Below are 15,435 nucleotides of genomic sequence, written 5' to 3'. Positions count from 1 at the left end.
TCTTTATATAATTAATTATAATTAATGAATGAGTGTATGTGTGAGGAGATCTATAAACGTGGAAGAGGCAAAGAATGTTTGCAAAGACAGAGTGGTGTGGCATTTTATTCTCTGTGCCTACCCCTGCGGGGAAGCGGCGTAATGGTTAGTTAATTAGTTAGAAAGAATGTACAAAATCTGCTATCCAACCATTCCTTCACTTTATTTTCCTCTAGTATATGTATCTATGAATGAAGAGAGGTAAACTGAACACAAATCTTCATATATCGAGTACGACTACATATCGCTCACTCCGTTCAATAACATGATAAATAAAAAATCGTAATTTTTCAGTTATGCATGTTTTTGGAATGTCCAGAAAATGTGCTAAATCCCATTTCAACTTAATATTTACCTGCTACAGGGCAGACAGTATTGTTTTTGCATTTTGAAGAAAATATATTGTTTAATTATTTTTTAAATACAACAAATATTTTCAAATGGAGAAAAAACATTCAAGTTGTACGTAAAAAGATCTGTTGCACAGTAAAATGTTCAATGAGTGGCTTGATATTTATTTTTAACACATTTTATTATATTTTTAAATTTTGAAAACGAAGTGAAAAATTAAGTTTTTTGATATATTATGACGTTGTTAAAAGGAGTTAGCAATAAATGCAACCATTCCTTTTCTTTATTTTCCTCCATTACATAAATTAATGAATTCTGAGCAACGGACTGATGACCCAATCTTCATATGAGTAATGAAAGAGGGTACAAGTTCAGCTATGCAACCATTCCTTCACATATTTTTCCTATACTACATTAATCAAAAAATTTAGAGCGATGGACTGATTACCAAAACTTCATATAATCAATGAGGGTACGTGTTTATTAATGCAATCATTCCTTCAAATAATTTTCCCGCACATGCGTATTTAAAAATTTTGAGCGATGGAATGATCAACTTACCTTCAATGAAAGAGAGGATGTATACTGGTATGCAGACTCCGTCATATAATATTCCTCTACTATGTACATTTAAGAATCTAAATTCTAAAGCAATGTATTGATCACCTTTTTTTTTACATAATTAACGACCAGATTACCATGTCCATTCAATGAGGATCCGTATGCTACATTTGATGCGGAAAAGATTTAGTCGAAAAAAAAAATAATTACCATATCCAAAGCCTTCTTTTGCATGAATTCTATCGGAGTATTTGTACAATTTTGTTTTTATAACCTGTATCCGATAAATAGGGTCACAACATGGTACGAATATAGAAAAATTATAGAATATGTATTTTAAATAGAATCATGATAACGCGTACTTGGAAAAATATATTCCTTATTGGGACCCTAGTCTACCCTAGTCTATTATATCATCAATAAGTAAATAAAAAAATATTTTACCTTATCATTTTAGCGCCCGTCATACTAAAATTTCAAATCACCTGTTGATAGGTGGACTGGTTTCCCACAACCATGTTCATTTTTAACCCTTATTTCATACGAAAAATACTTTTAAAACCCCAAAGCAATTGTGTAGGTATTACAAAGATAATTTCGACACTATTCGTCAACTCACATGCCATATGATTTCAAATTTTAGAAGTCATATATATATATAATATATAACCGACCGAAAAAGACTTGGCACGATCAGATCAATCAGAACCTAAAATCTGGCGGAGTCAAAAGTCTACGTAATCGGAGGGCATGTATGACTAGATGTATGGATGTGAAGGAGGCGAGGAGTGTATGTCAGGACAGAAGAGTGTGGCGTTCCATCTTCTCTGTCTACCTCAGCGGGGAAACGGCGTGATGGCAGTAGTAGTAGTAAATATATATATATATTATTATGTCCGCCTCCGTAGTGTAATGGTCAGCATGCTCGGCTACCGTTCTGGAGGTCCCGGGTTCGATTCCCAGGGGGTTTAATAAATATAAGTGATTTTTTCACTCTAATATTTTTCAATATTACACTGGACTGGTACCTGAAGTGGAGGGCTGATTACCTTTCCTTCATGTGTAATCGATCGAGAACACTGCGTTTATATGAAGCAGTGCCCTATGCACCATTGGGGTGCGGTAAGGGATTATTATTATTATATATATTTATATATATATTTATATATATATATATATATATATATATATATATATATATATATATATATATATATATATATATATATATATATATATATATATATATATATATATATATATATATATATATATATATATATATATATATATATATATATATATATATATACATATAAATATATATATATAATAAATATATATATATATATATATATATATAATAAGGTCATGGTGTTTGAAAGAGAGAAAGATTTGACAGAATGCAAGATTATCGTGCACAATGAATCCCTAGAACAGGTGCAAGAATTTTTATATCTAGGAAGCATGTTCACAAGGGATGGAAAAGTGGATAAGGATATTGAGAGAAGAGTGAATGCAGGGAATAGAATAAATGGTGCTTTTAACAGAGTGATTGGGAATAAGAATATGTCCATGGAAGCCAAGCTAGCGGTTCACAACGGCGTGCTAGTACCGACACTAATGTATGGAAGCGAAACATGGAACTGGCAAAGGAAGGATGAAAGCAGAGTGAATGCTGTTGAAATGCGCTCCCTCAGACGAATGTGTGGAAAATCATTGTATGACAGAATTAAAAACGATGATATAAGAAAGGAATGTAAGGCTGAACGAGGAATAATTGAAAAGATTAGAAAGAGCTCTTTGCGGTGGTATGGACATGTGGAGCGAATGGATAGCGAGAGAATGACTAAGAAAATATATGTGGCGAATGTGAGAGGGAAAACAGAACGTGGACGACCGAAAAAGACTTGGCACGATCAGATCAATCAGAACCTAAAATCTGGCGGTGTCAAAAGTCTGCGTAATCGGAGGGCATGTATGACTAGATGTATGGATGTGAAGGAGGCTAGGAGTGTATGTCAGGACAGAAGAGTGTGGCGTTCCATCCTCTCTGCCTACCCCTGCGGGGAAACGGCGTGATGGTAGTAGTAGTAGTAGTAGTAGTATATATATATATATATATATATATATATATATATATATATATATATATATATATATATATATATATATATATATATATATATATAAATATATATTTATATATATATATATATATTTATATATTTATATATATATATATATATATATATATATATATATATATATATATCTATATATATATATATATATATATATATATATATATATATATATATATGTATATATATATATATATATATATATATATATACATATAAATATACATAATATATAAATGTAGTATTTATAATTATGTATATTTATATATAAATATATTAAATAAATATAATATATTTATATATAAATATACATAATGTTATATCTTCTCTCTTGTGTGAGTTGAGTAAGTTTTTATTTGGCAGAGACCTTCATGAAATGTACATAAGCTTCTTTCCGAATCGTATTAAATACTATAAGACGCGAGTAAACAGGATTTTCTTGCCCAGTTTCTTCACTACATATATAACATTATGTTTAATATAATAGTTCTTTATCTGTCTTAGACTAGTTTACGTTTTCCGATGTTTCATCTGGCATATCTTCTTTTTTTCTCTTTAATTGTTTGTTTCCAATTGTATTATTGTATTAAAAATATAATGATTGATAAACTCGCTATTTTTAAAACAATGGTTTGTAAAAAAATCACTGACTAAGTATCGCCTCTATCGCCCAGATATTTCGAAAAAAAAATGATTATTATAAATGTTATTGCTTTTATTTATTTAGATCAACAATTATTAGTGGCTTATTTTTTTTGTTGATATTCTTTCTTCATTACCAGATTCAGCAGTTCCTTTGTGGTAGTATTCATCGATTTTGAATTTAAGTTCTACTTGATAAATACCACTCTTTCTTAAAATCTATTATGACACGTGTTTCGATGCATTCCGAATGAATCGAAATACGTGTCTCAAAAGTTTTAATGAAATAGCGGTTTTAACCAAATTAAACTTAAAAAATATTTATATTATAGACTCGTTATACCTGATACCCATAAGTTTTATTTTTCTTCTTTCAACCATTCTTTTACCTGTAGTGAATGGGGTTGTGGTTTCATGGAAGTGACGTGGACTTTTATTCAGTGGCCTGATTTACTCTGCCACAAATGTATTCCTATTGTTAGATGGATTTGGATGGATTGATAATCGGGTTGCAAATAAAAAATATTTGATTAACTCAAGAAATGTGTTTTTTATTTGATATCAAAACAAAGCAACTAAATATTAGCAAATCTGTTTAGTTTAATGCTCTGCGAATTAAGTATATAAGTTGGACCAATGCAGGCAATATCACAATTCAGTCTTGAAAAGAACTCAATCAACATGCAGATCCAGAACGTCCTCCTCGCCGCCTTCGTGGTCATCGCATCACTCCTGGTAAGATTTAAATTATACAAAAAGTTATTGAAAACATATTTTTACTGTCAAAATAATATTTTTATAATTATTTAGAAGTAATAATGAAAACTGCTTTAAATAATTGAACGCTTTAAAAGCAAGTCCAGTAACCCCTTGTAAATTGTCAAAACGTTATATGATATAAATGACGAAATACGAAAGAAACTTATATTGTTCTGTATATGCGTAAATGTTGCAAAAATGTTGCACTGTTTACGGAATTAAATACTATTTTCATTTGTATGTTTTAATAGTTCGAGGATATATTTCTGAGTTAATCGATGCAACTTTTTTTTTAAATTTAAAAATAAAATCTATACACGAAATGATAACCTGGAAATAAGCTATCAATCGATCTACACTACAAGAAATGTAGTATTTTTTGTATTAAAAACTACCACTAGATGATTTTAATACGTTTACATATCGAGTCGTAAGTCGGTGATTGATTGTGGCTTAAAATAAACGTTTGAAACTGTTACCAATATTAATTTCAAATGTTTGTCTATTCCAGGCTACCGCATCAGCAGGACCACCAAAATACTACAACCGGTACCCCAAGTACTACCCCAAATATTATGACTACGACTATTGATTTCCTCGATGACTTTATAACATCGCCATATTAAATCTGCCAACCTGGAACATCCCCGAACCTAAAATGAACAACTACTCACATTAAAAACTACAAATACAATAAACTTAAATTATTCTTAAATATGTTTTTTCAAAATATTTATCCTTTCCTTTATTTTCCTTGTCATTAATGTGCTTTTTTTTTCTATTAATGGCTCGACAATGGTAGACTAAGATCCGAATAAGTATCTTTGGTCCAATAAGTGATGACGACACGTGTGTGTAAGGGTTTTGCAACCACTTATATTCACATAGTATTTTTTATGTATATTTGAATGTATAGCTAAAAACTGATAACCTAAGCTTGATATAACTTATGAAAGATAGTAATAATAATAAAATTTAAATAAAATATCAATAATGAAAGAGTTCAGCTATGCAACTATTCTTTCACTCAATTTTTCTGTACTACATATATTCATAAATTTTAAGAGATTGAGAGAGACTGATCTTTATATAATTAATTATAATTTATGAAAGAGTGTATGTGTGAGGAGATCTATAAACGTGGAAGAGGCAAAGAATGTTTGCAAAGACAGAGTGGCATTCTATTCTCTGTGCCTACCCCTGCGGGGAAGCGGCATGATGGTTAGTTAGTTAGTTAGTTAGAAAGAGTGTACAAAATCTGCCATCCAACCATTCCTTCACTTAATTTTCCTCTAGTATATGTATCTATGAATTTAGAGAGGTAAACTGATCACAAATCTTCATATATCGAGTACGACTACATATCGCTCACTCCGTTCCATAACATGATAAATTAAAAATCGTCAATTTTCAGTTATGCATGTTTTCGGAATGTCCAGAAAATGTGCTAAATTCCAGCAAAAGCGGCATATTTTTAACTGAATATTTACCCGCTACAGGGCGAAAGTGTTGTTTTTGCATTTTGTAGAAAAGGTATTGTTTAATTATTTTTTTAAAAATACGAAATATTTTTCAAATGGACAAAAAAATATCAGGTTTTACGTTAAACAATCTGTTGCACAGTAAAAAGTTCAATAAGTGGCTTGATATTTATTTTTAATGCATTTTATTATATTTAATAATTTTAAAAACGATCTTTTGAAAAATGAAGGTTTTTGATATATGACGTTGATGAAAGGAATGAGCAATATATACAACCATTTCATTACTTAATTTACCTCTACTACATAAATGATTGATTTTTGAGCAATGGACTGATCGCCCAGTCTTCATATAAGTAATGAAAGACGGTACAAGTTCAGCTATGCAACTATTCCTTCATTTAATTTTCCTATTCTACATAAATTAAAAAATTTAGAGCGATGGACCGATTACCAAAACTTCATATAATCAATGAGAGAACGTGTATAAACATGGATAACCATGCAATCATTCCTTCGAATAATTGCCCACACTGCAGATATTTAAAATTTTTAGAGCAATGGACTGATCAACATACCTTCAATGAAAGAGAGGATGTATACTGGTATGCAGACTCCGTCATATAATATTCCTCTACTATGTACATTTAAGAATCGAAAATCTAATGCGATGTATTGATCATCATCTTTTACATAATTAACGATCAGGATTACTATGTCGATTCTATGAGGATCCGTATGCTCCATTTGGCGCGGAAAAGGTTCAGACAAAAAATAAATAAAATAATTATCTACCACGCCTAAAACCTTGTTTTGCATCAATTCTGTGGGGGTATTTGTACAAATTTGTGTTTATTAGCTGTATCCTTTGAGAAGGGTAGCAATATAGTATGAATCTAGAAGAAGTGATAGAATATGTATTTTACATAGTATCATGATAAAAAATTCCTTATTAGGATTAGTTCCTAGTCTACTTTTATCATCTAATAAGTATCCAATAAATTATTTTACCATATTATTTCAACGCCCGTAATAATAAAATTTCAAATCACCTGTTGATAGGTGGACTGGTTTTCCAAAACCAGTAATGTTCATTTTAAATCCTAAAATCGTAACTCACATGCCATATGATTTCTATATATATATATATATATATATATATATATATATATATATATATATATATATATATATATATATATATATATATATATATATATATATATATATATATATATATATATATATATATATATATATATATATATATATATATATATATATATATATATATATATATATATATATATATATATATATATATATATATATATATATATATATATATATATATATAATGTAATATCTTCTCTAACGTGTCAGTTAAGTTTTTATTTTGCAGAGACCTTCATGAAATGTACATAATTTTTTTTCCGAATCGTATTATGTGCTATTAGACGCAAGTAAACAGGATTTTCTTGCCAGTTTCTTCATTATATTACATTATGTTTGATAGTGTTTTGCCTATCTTAGACTTGTTTTCCGATGTTTCATCTAGCACATTTTCTGTTTTTCTCTTTTATTGTTTGTTTCCTATTGTATTAAAAATATAATGATTGATAAACTCGTTATTTTTAAATCAATGGTTTGTAAAAAATATCACCGACTAAGTATTGCATATATCGTCCAGACATTTAGAAATAAAAATAATTAATAATGATTTTCATAAATGTTATTGCTATTATTTATTTAGATCAACAAATATTAATGAGGCTTGATTGACTTTTTTTATCAACAGATTCAGCAGACCGTTTGTGGTAGTATGTATCGATTTTTAATTTAAGTTCTACTTGGTAAACTACTATTTATTAAAATCTATTGTGACGCGTGATTCGAATCATTCCGAATGAATCGAAATACGTGTTACAAAAGATTTGTAGAAATAGTGGTATTCACCAAATTAAACTAAAAAAAAATAAATTATAATATAAATTTTGCTGTAGCTGTTAGACTCGTAATACCAGATACCCATAATTTATTTATTTATTTATTTTTTCTTTTTTCAACCATTCTTTTACCTGTAGAGAATGGGGTTGTAGTTTCATGAAAGTGACGTGGACTTTTATTCAGTGGCCTGCAATTTAATATTTACTCTGCCACAAATGTATTTCTATTGTTAGATGGATTTGGATGGATTGATAATCTGGTTGCAAATAAAAAATATTTGATTAACTCAAGAAATGTGTTTATTATTTGATATCTAAACAAAGTGACTTAATATTAGCAAATCTGTTTAGTTAATGCTCCGCGAATTGAGTCTTATATAAGTTGGACCGATGCAGGCAACATCACAATTCATTTTTGAAAAGTACTCAATCAACATGCAGATCCAGAACGTCCTCCTCGCCGCCTTCGTGGTCATTGCATCACTCCTGGTAAGATTCAAATAAACTAATAAGTAATTTAAAAAAAATATTGTCAAAATTATATTATTATATATACCTAGAATAAATTATGAAAACTGCTTTAAATAATTGAACGCTTTAATAGCAAGTCCAGTAACCCCTTGTTAATTGACAAAACGTTATATTATATAAAAGACGAAATGCGAAGGAAACATATACTATTCAATATATGCGTAAATGTTGCACTGTATATGCAATGAAATATTATATTCATTTATATGTTTAAATAGATCGAGGATATGTTTCTGAGCTAATCGTCGAAACATTTTTTTTAGAATTTGGAAATAAAATCAATACACGAAATGATAACCTGGAAATAAGCTTTCAATTGATCTACACTAAAATAAATGTAGAATTTTTTATCATTAAAACCATCACAAGATGATTTTCATACTTTAACATGTCAAGTCGTTGGTCGGTGATTTATTGTTGCTTAAAATAAACGTTTTATACTGTTATCAATATCAATTTAAAATGTTTGTCTATTCCAGGCTACCGCATCAGCAGGACCACCAAAATACTACAACCGGTACCCCAAGTACTACCCCAAATATTATGACTACGACTATTGATTTCCTCGATGACTTTATAACATCGCCATATTGAATCTGCCAACCTGGAACATCCCCGAACCTAAAATTAACTCACATCAAAAACTACAAATGCAATAAACTTAATTTATTCTAAAACACGTTTTAATTTTTTTTATCTCTTCCTTTATTTTCCTTACCATTTATGTCCTTATATTTTTTCCTATAAACGGCATGACTATGGTAGGCTAAGATCCATATAAACATCTTTGCCCAAGTGCAAGTAATGATAACACGTACGTGTACGGGTTTGCAACTACTTCTAAGTAAATATTCATAGTATTTTTTACTATATATATTTGATAATCTAGAGCTTTTACCCATAACTACTACTACTACTACCATCACGCCGTTTCCCCGCAGGGGTAGGCAGAGAGGATGGAACGCCACACTTTTCTTTCCTGACATACACTCCTCGCCTTCTTCACATCCATACATCTAGTCATACGTGCCCTCCGACACCGCCAGATTTTAGGTTCTGATTGATCTGATCGTGCCGAGTCTTTTTCGGTCGTCCTCGTTCTGTTTTCCCTCTCACATTCGCCACATATATTTTCTTAGTCATTCTCTCGCTATCCATTCGCTCCACATGTCCATACCACCGAAAGGAACTCTTCCTAATCTTTTCAATTATTCCTCGTTCAGCCTTACGTTCCTTATAATATTAATATAATTAATGACAAGTTCAACTACGTAACAATTTCGTCACTTAATTATCCTCTATAATATATATCCATGATTATTTTATTAAAATTAAACACTTGAATAATCCACTTTATCCCGAATAATAAATAATATGTATCCATGAATTTAAAGAGATCCCAAACCTTCGTATAATTTCATTAATTGATTAGCCTCTTTGTGGTAAAATCACTCCATTTTTAATTTAAGTTTTACTTAGTAAACACTACTATTGATACCACTATATACCACTACTTTTAGTGGTATTTAATAAGTAAAATCTTAATATAATTAATAAAAACGCGTACGAGTACAGATATGAAACCATTTATTCACTTAATTTTCCTCTATGACATAATTTTATGAATTTAGAGTAATGGACTGAGCACACAATCTTCATATAATAAAATAAACTTAGTGGAAGACGGTACAAGTTCAGCTGTGCCATCACTATTTTACTTGATTTTCCTGTTCTACATATATTTATGAATTTAGAGCGATGGACTGACCACTAAACCTTCCTAAAATTTTTGAAAGAATACTTTTTTTGCCATGCAATTATTATTTCACATAATTTTCCTTTATTTATACCATTATTTGATCCTTTAACGAAAGAGGATTTGTATACGGGTATGCAAAGACTCCTTATTATTTTTTGACGTCTCATCAAAGATGAAGAAGAATATGGAAGTCTGGGCATTTACGGGGCTGACGACCGTCATAGGCTGGTTTAAGAGATCACTTTACACACGTGTAACATTCACCAATTCTACCCATTATTGACAACCACGCTACTCAAATTCTTGGAAGTTCTATATATATATGAACCAATTTAGAAACCTTGTTCTTGAATCACTAGAACTTAACTAGAGACATCTATTGGTGATATGTAAAGAAGCTTTTTATCAAGCACAAACTCTTTTATTAGGATGTGAGGTCCGAATCTTGGATTATAATCACACACATGAGAAACGCCAGAAAATACCATTTTCATTTTTATTATTTAAGCTTATAATTTGACCAGATAATTTATTTACAACACTCAAAATGTTGCAAAGGCTCCTTCATATAGAATTGCTCTTCTATCTATATCAAGAATCTTCTATCTAATGCAGTGGTTCTTAACCGTGTTGGAGGTACCGAGCCCCACCAGTTTCATATGTGCGTTCACTGAACCCTTAAAAATTAGATTGAACCCTGAAAAAAAATTATAACCCTTATTGGAAAAATAAGATTTAATTTTTTCAAATTCAAAACATAAGTTTGTATTTATACATATCGCAAAATGAACAAAACCGTGAAAAACAAAGAACAAAACCATTTGAACATGATTTTCACATAAAAACAAAAACAAAATAATGCATATTTCGCAATGACGACACGTTATGACAATAGATCTAGTACATTTCGCTCACTCCTTTCAAGAATGTCATAAATAAAAAATCGTCATTTTTCAGTTGTGCGTGTTTTCGGAATGCCCAGAAAATGTAATTTATCCCAGCAAAAGAGGCATATTTTTTACTTAATATTTACCCACTACAGGGCAGAAAGTGTTGTTTTTGCATTTTAAAGAAAAGGTATTGTTTAATAATTTTTTTAAATATACTAAATGTTTTTCGAATGGAGAAAAAACCTTCAGATTGTACCTAAAAAGATTTTTTGCACAGTAAAAAGTTACATAAGTGGCTTGATATTTATTTTTAATGTATTGTGTTATATTTTTAAACTCTAAAAACGTTCTCCTGAAATATCACGTTTTTTGATTTGTGACGTTCTTGAAAGGAGTGAGCGGTTTGTCATGACTTATTTGAAGTCCCATCCAAGTAAAAAAAAATGAGCAACGGGGACTGGGTGCATTATTTCAGCGTTTGAGCCCTTGAATTATTTTTATTGCTACATTGATATATTCCGTTCAAATAATATACTAGATCTATTGGATAAATGAATATATTGTACGTCGTTTCGATTTTTATAATATCTTAAAATAAGTCGGGTGTGTGTTTTGACCTCCGCCGAACCCGGGAGACTGACTCACCGAACCCCCGGGGTCCCATCGAACCCAGGTTAAGGACCACTGATCTTGAGCAATGTATTGATCAAAATGGGTTTCAAAAAAATGAGTAGTGGATTATCAATCATGTGTAAAATGGTGAATGCTACACGTGTATAAAATGATCACTTAAATCAGGTTGTAAGCCCTGTAAAAACCAAGAGAGACTTAATCTATGTTGAGATGTCAAATTGTAGTCGTAAAACATTTTAAACCTATAGAGTTAGTAACACATTAGCTGACTAAATTAATTTTGTCACAAAGATAATGACAGCTCAATTTGTCATTTGTCATGCGCTTAAAATGCAAAATTATAATAATAGTATATTTAAGGAAAGGGAAAATGAAAAAGGATTATATAAAAAAATGTGTTTCAGAATATTCAAGTTTTATTGCATTTTATGTTTCCAATGTGAGTAGTAGTTCATTTTAGGTTCGGGGATGTTCCAGGTTTGATAATTTAAAATGGTTACGTTATAAAGTCATCGAATAAATTAATAGTCGTAGTCATAATATTTGGGGTAGTACTTGGGGTACCGGTTGTAGTATTTTGGTGGTCCTGCTGATGCGGTAGCCTGGAATAGACAAACATTTTTAATTAATATTGATAACAGTATAAAACATATATTTTAAAGCTGCATTCAATCGCCAACTAATGATTCCACATGTACACAAATTAAAATCATCTATTGATGGTTATATTTTTAATAAAGTACTACGTATATTGTGGTGTATGCAGATCGATTGATGGCTTATTTCAAGGTTAGCATGTCGTTTACTGATATAACTTCTAAATGCTGAATAAAATAATTAAAAGGAGCGACAATTATTTCAAAAATATTTCCGTGAAATGTTAAAATATTTTAAAAAATGCAAATAAAGTGCAACTTGTTTGTAACTCAAATGTTTACACATAAACTAAGAATATAAGTTTCCTCTAAATTTTACATTTATGTCATATAACGTTTTACTAATTTACAAGGGGTTGCTTTCAAAGTAGTTTTCATTATAAGTTCTAAATAAATCGATGATATTAATTTGACAGGAAGAATATTATTTAAAAAACGTATTTATTTGTTTATATCTTACCAGGAGTGATGCAATGACCACGAAGGCGGCGAGGAGGACGTTCTGGATCTGCATGTTGATTGAGTACTCTTCAAGACTGAATTGTGATGTTGCCTGCATCGGTCCAACTTTTATACCCAAATTCTGAAGCATTTTGTAAACAGATTTGCTAATATTTGGTTACTTTGCTTTGATATCAAATAATGTTCATGTTTTTTCAGTTAATGAACAATGATTTATTTACATCTGTTCAGATTCAAAATCAAGGTATAAAAAAAATGTACGTGATGATTGTTGTAGGTAGTCTGGTTAGTCCATAAATAAGGTTTATAAATATTTATAATTGTGTTTAGACATATTAAACAATACGTTTTTATTACAAAGCAAAGTCGAATAGAAAGACCTGACTTTAAAATATGAATAAGTGGTTTCACTGTACAGTACAAGTCATTGTTAAGAATGGCTGCAGACAAAGCTATAATCCTCCACTAAGCCAAAAACATTTAGCATAGAGTGGTGTAACTAGAAGAAGAAAACAAATATTATTGTTAACCTCGATAGGATTTTGGCAGGATGCAGATGGAAGATTTGCATCTATTTGGTTATATAAATACAAATCAAATTATGTAATTATTCATTGATTTGCTCTTTATGTGGAGTGTAAAGATTCAACAATATTCAGCAACAATATTCAGAAATTTAGTGAAAACTGCCGACAAATTATCAACATGGACGTCTTGGGCGGCAGAAACCTGATGTAAAAGAAGCAATTTTGATTAAGGTCCTCGAAGAGCATAGCCATCCAAATCGCTTTTTCTAGTCGACAGTTGTCACCATTGGTTACTGCGTTCTACGCCTTATTTCTTCATTTTTCATTTGTCAAACCACCGCATGTCTAAAATTCTTGGCAGACGTCTATTTTCAATGCTAAGTATCCGTCTTTTCTGGGTTATATTCCACATCTGTATTGGAGTTTGAAGGGATTGTGTGAGCGGTATTTGATTACAACCGTATACAAATCCTATCTCTAGACAGCCTTCGTCCTGTTAAATGAGGTACCCGCAAGTCCTTAACGCACTGACGGTTCTTTTTTAAAAAATGCAATTTTCTGTCATGCACACTCTCAAGTACTTGAAACTCTCGACATTTTCTATTAGATGGTCACTCAACATCATGGTTTTCGAACACGAGCTGTTGCACAACACATGAGTTTTTGGAAAATTTATCTTTAGACCGTGGTTCAACTTGAAAGTGGTCAGGTCGAGAGTCGGAATAATCGGCGGGTATGTGTGAGGTGATGCATGAATGTGGAAGACGCGAAGGTTGTTTGCAAAAACAGATTGGTATGGTATTCTGTTCTCTCCGCCTACTACTGCGGGGAAGTGGCGTAGAATACCTACAGACCCAATCGACAATTGATCGAAGGTCCTCGACGGATTATCGATTACTACTGACGGGAACTCAAGACATCATTGTCAATGGCATATTCTCAGTTTCTATGCAATCCCATCTAAGAATAGTTCTGATTTGTTATCAATCAATATAACTCACTAAAGATACAATTTAAATCATAAAACGTAGCGATTTATGTTTCGCAAATACGAATAATGACATTTTTTAGTGATTTTAAAATGAATTCCATCTGAATCAACAGTTAATATTCTTGCTTTATATTTAATCAATTTATGACGTTCGATACATTTTTTACCCCATCTAGGAGTAGCGAAGAAGGAATGAAGAATGACTTCTAGGAATAATTCAAGAAATAATGGTACATTTTTAATTCAAGTTTTACTTAATTTTACCACTATTTCTTCAAATCTCCTGAGACACACAAGGTGGCTTGGTGGGTCTCTACAAAAAAAGTTCTAAATATGTATAAATTGTGATATAAATAAATGTATAATTATAAAAAAAAATAAAAAAAACACATTCGGCATCATTATTAACAAGTAAAATATAAATAAATGGGATAGATATTACCGTAATGCTACTGTCAAATCAATTAATTAAAGTAAAGTTTTGTTTGCTGTTCATAAATTTTAGTGTATGATGAAATGCTTAAACGCTTACCTAGCAATACTCATCCAACGCATGAGTTCTCAATACAAGCCAATGCGACGATCTGAACCAATTTAGATAATTAAAATTATGCTTTTCAATCATTTTCAATAATACGTAAAATATACGTATATTCCTCTTCTTCTTCTAACCCTCATCTGAACCGAACTGTGTGTAGTGTACTACTTCACGTGTTATCTCGGTCCCTTATTAGGAACCTAAAATCAAGATCACCAAAAATCAGATTACCATTACTTCTTATGTCTTTGCAGTTGAAAAAATTTGACTAGGCAATATCAGATTTAATGGTGTCCTATTTGTAAAACATGACAAGACGAACAAGACAAACAACTGAACTTTGTGACAAAACTTGATTGATATAAAATATTGAGTCCATCGTATCTGTTGTTTTGCTTTTAAGGATCAACCTTATTTATTTATTATTTACTTTACGAATTCACTAGAGTTTTTAAGACATAAAAACTGACTATGCTATAAAACGTTGTACATAATAGGCAATGAAAAATTTCTCAGATAACTAGA

General features: G+C 30.6%; 4 long non-coding RNA genes across 4 annotated transcripts in view; 2 read left to right on the top strand and 2 right to left on the bottom strand.

Moving 5' to 3' along the window:
* The window catches only part of LOC148300031 (uncharacterized), a 162,770-nt gene that overhangs the window by 52,868 nt on the left and 94,467 nt on the right, over positions 1 to 15,435 (bottom strand). The gene's annotated exons all lie outside the window — the stretch shown is intronic.
* On the top strand, positions 4,387 to 5,211 carry LOC148300037 (uncharacterized). The gene is made up of 2 exons (XR_015838994.1): positions 4,387 to 4,472; positions 5,008 to 5,211. It is a non-coding gene; the product is annotated as an uncharacterized LOC148300037 (long non-coding RNA).
* Positions 8,305 to 9,131, top strand: LOC148300036 (uncharacterized). The gene is made up of 2 exons (XR_015838993.1): positions 8,305 to 8,412; positions 8,934 to 9,131. It is a non-coding gene; the product is annotated as an uncharacterized LOC148300036 (long non-coding RNA).
* On the bottom strand, positions 12,135 to 14,283 carry LOC148300035 (uncharacterized). The gene is made up of 2 exons (XR_015838982.1): positions 12,853 to 14,283; positions 12,135 to 12,338 (listed from the first exon to the last, which is right to left on the bottom strand). It is a non-coding gene; the product is annotated as an uncharacterized LOC148300035 (long non-coding RNA).

This window comes from Brachycentrus maculatus, unplaced genomic scaffold, assembly GCF_059751285.1.
Source record: "Brachycentrus maculatus isolate JH-2025_06_01 unplaced genomic scaffold, ASM5975128v1 h1tg000848l, whole genome shotgun sequence".
NCBI lineage: Eukaryota > Metazoa > Arthropoda > Insecta > Trichoptera > Brachycentridae > Brachycentrus > Brachycentrus maculatus.
The sequence above is the reverse complement of the archived record's forward strand: the minus strand, read 5'-3'. Positions and strand labels throughout refer to the sequence as shown.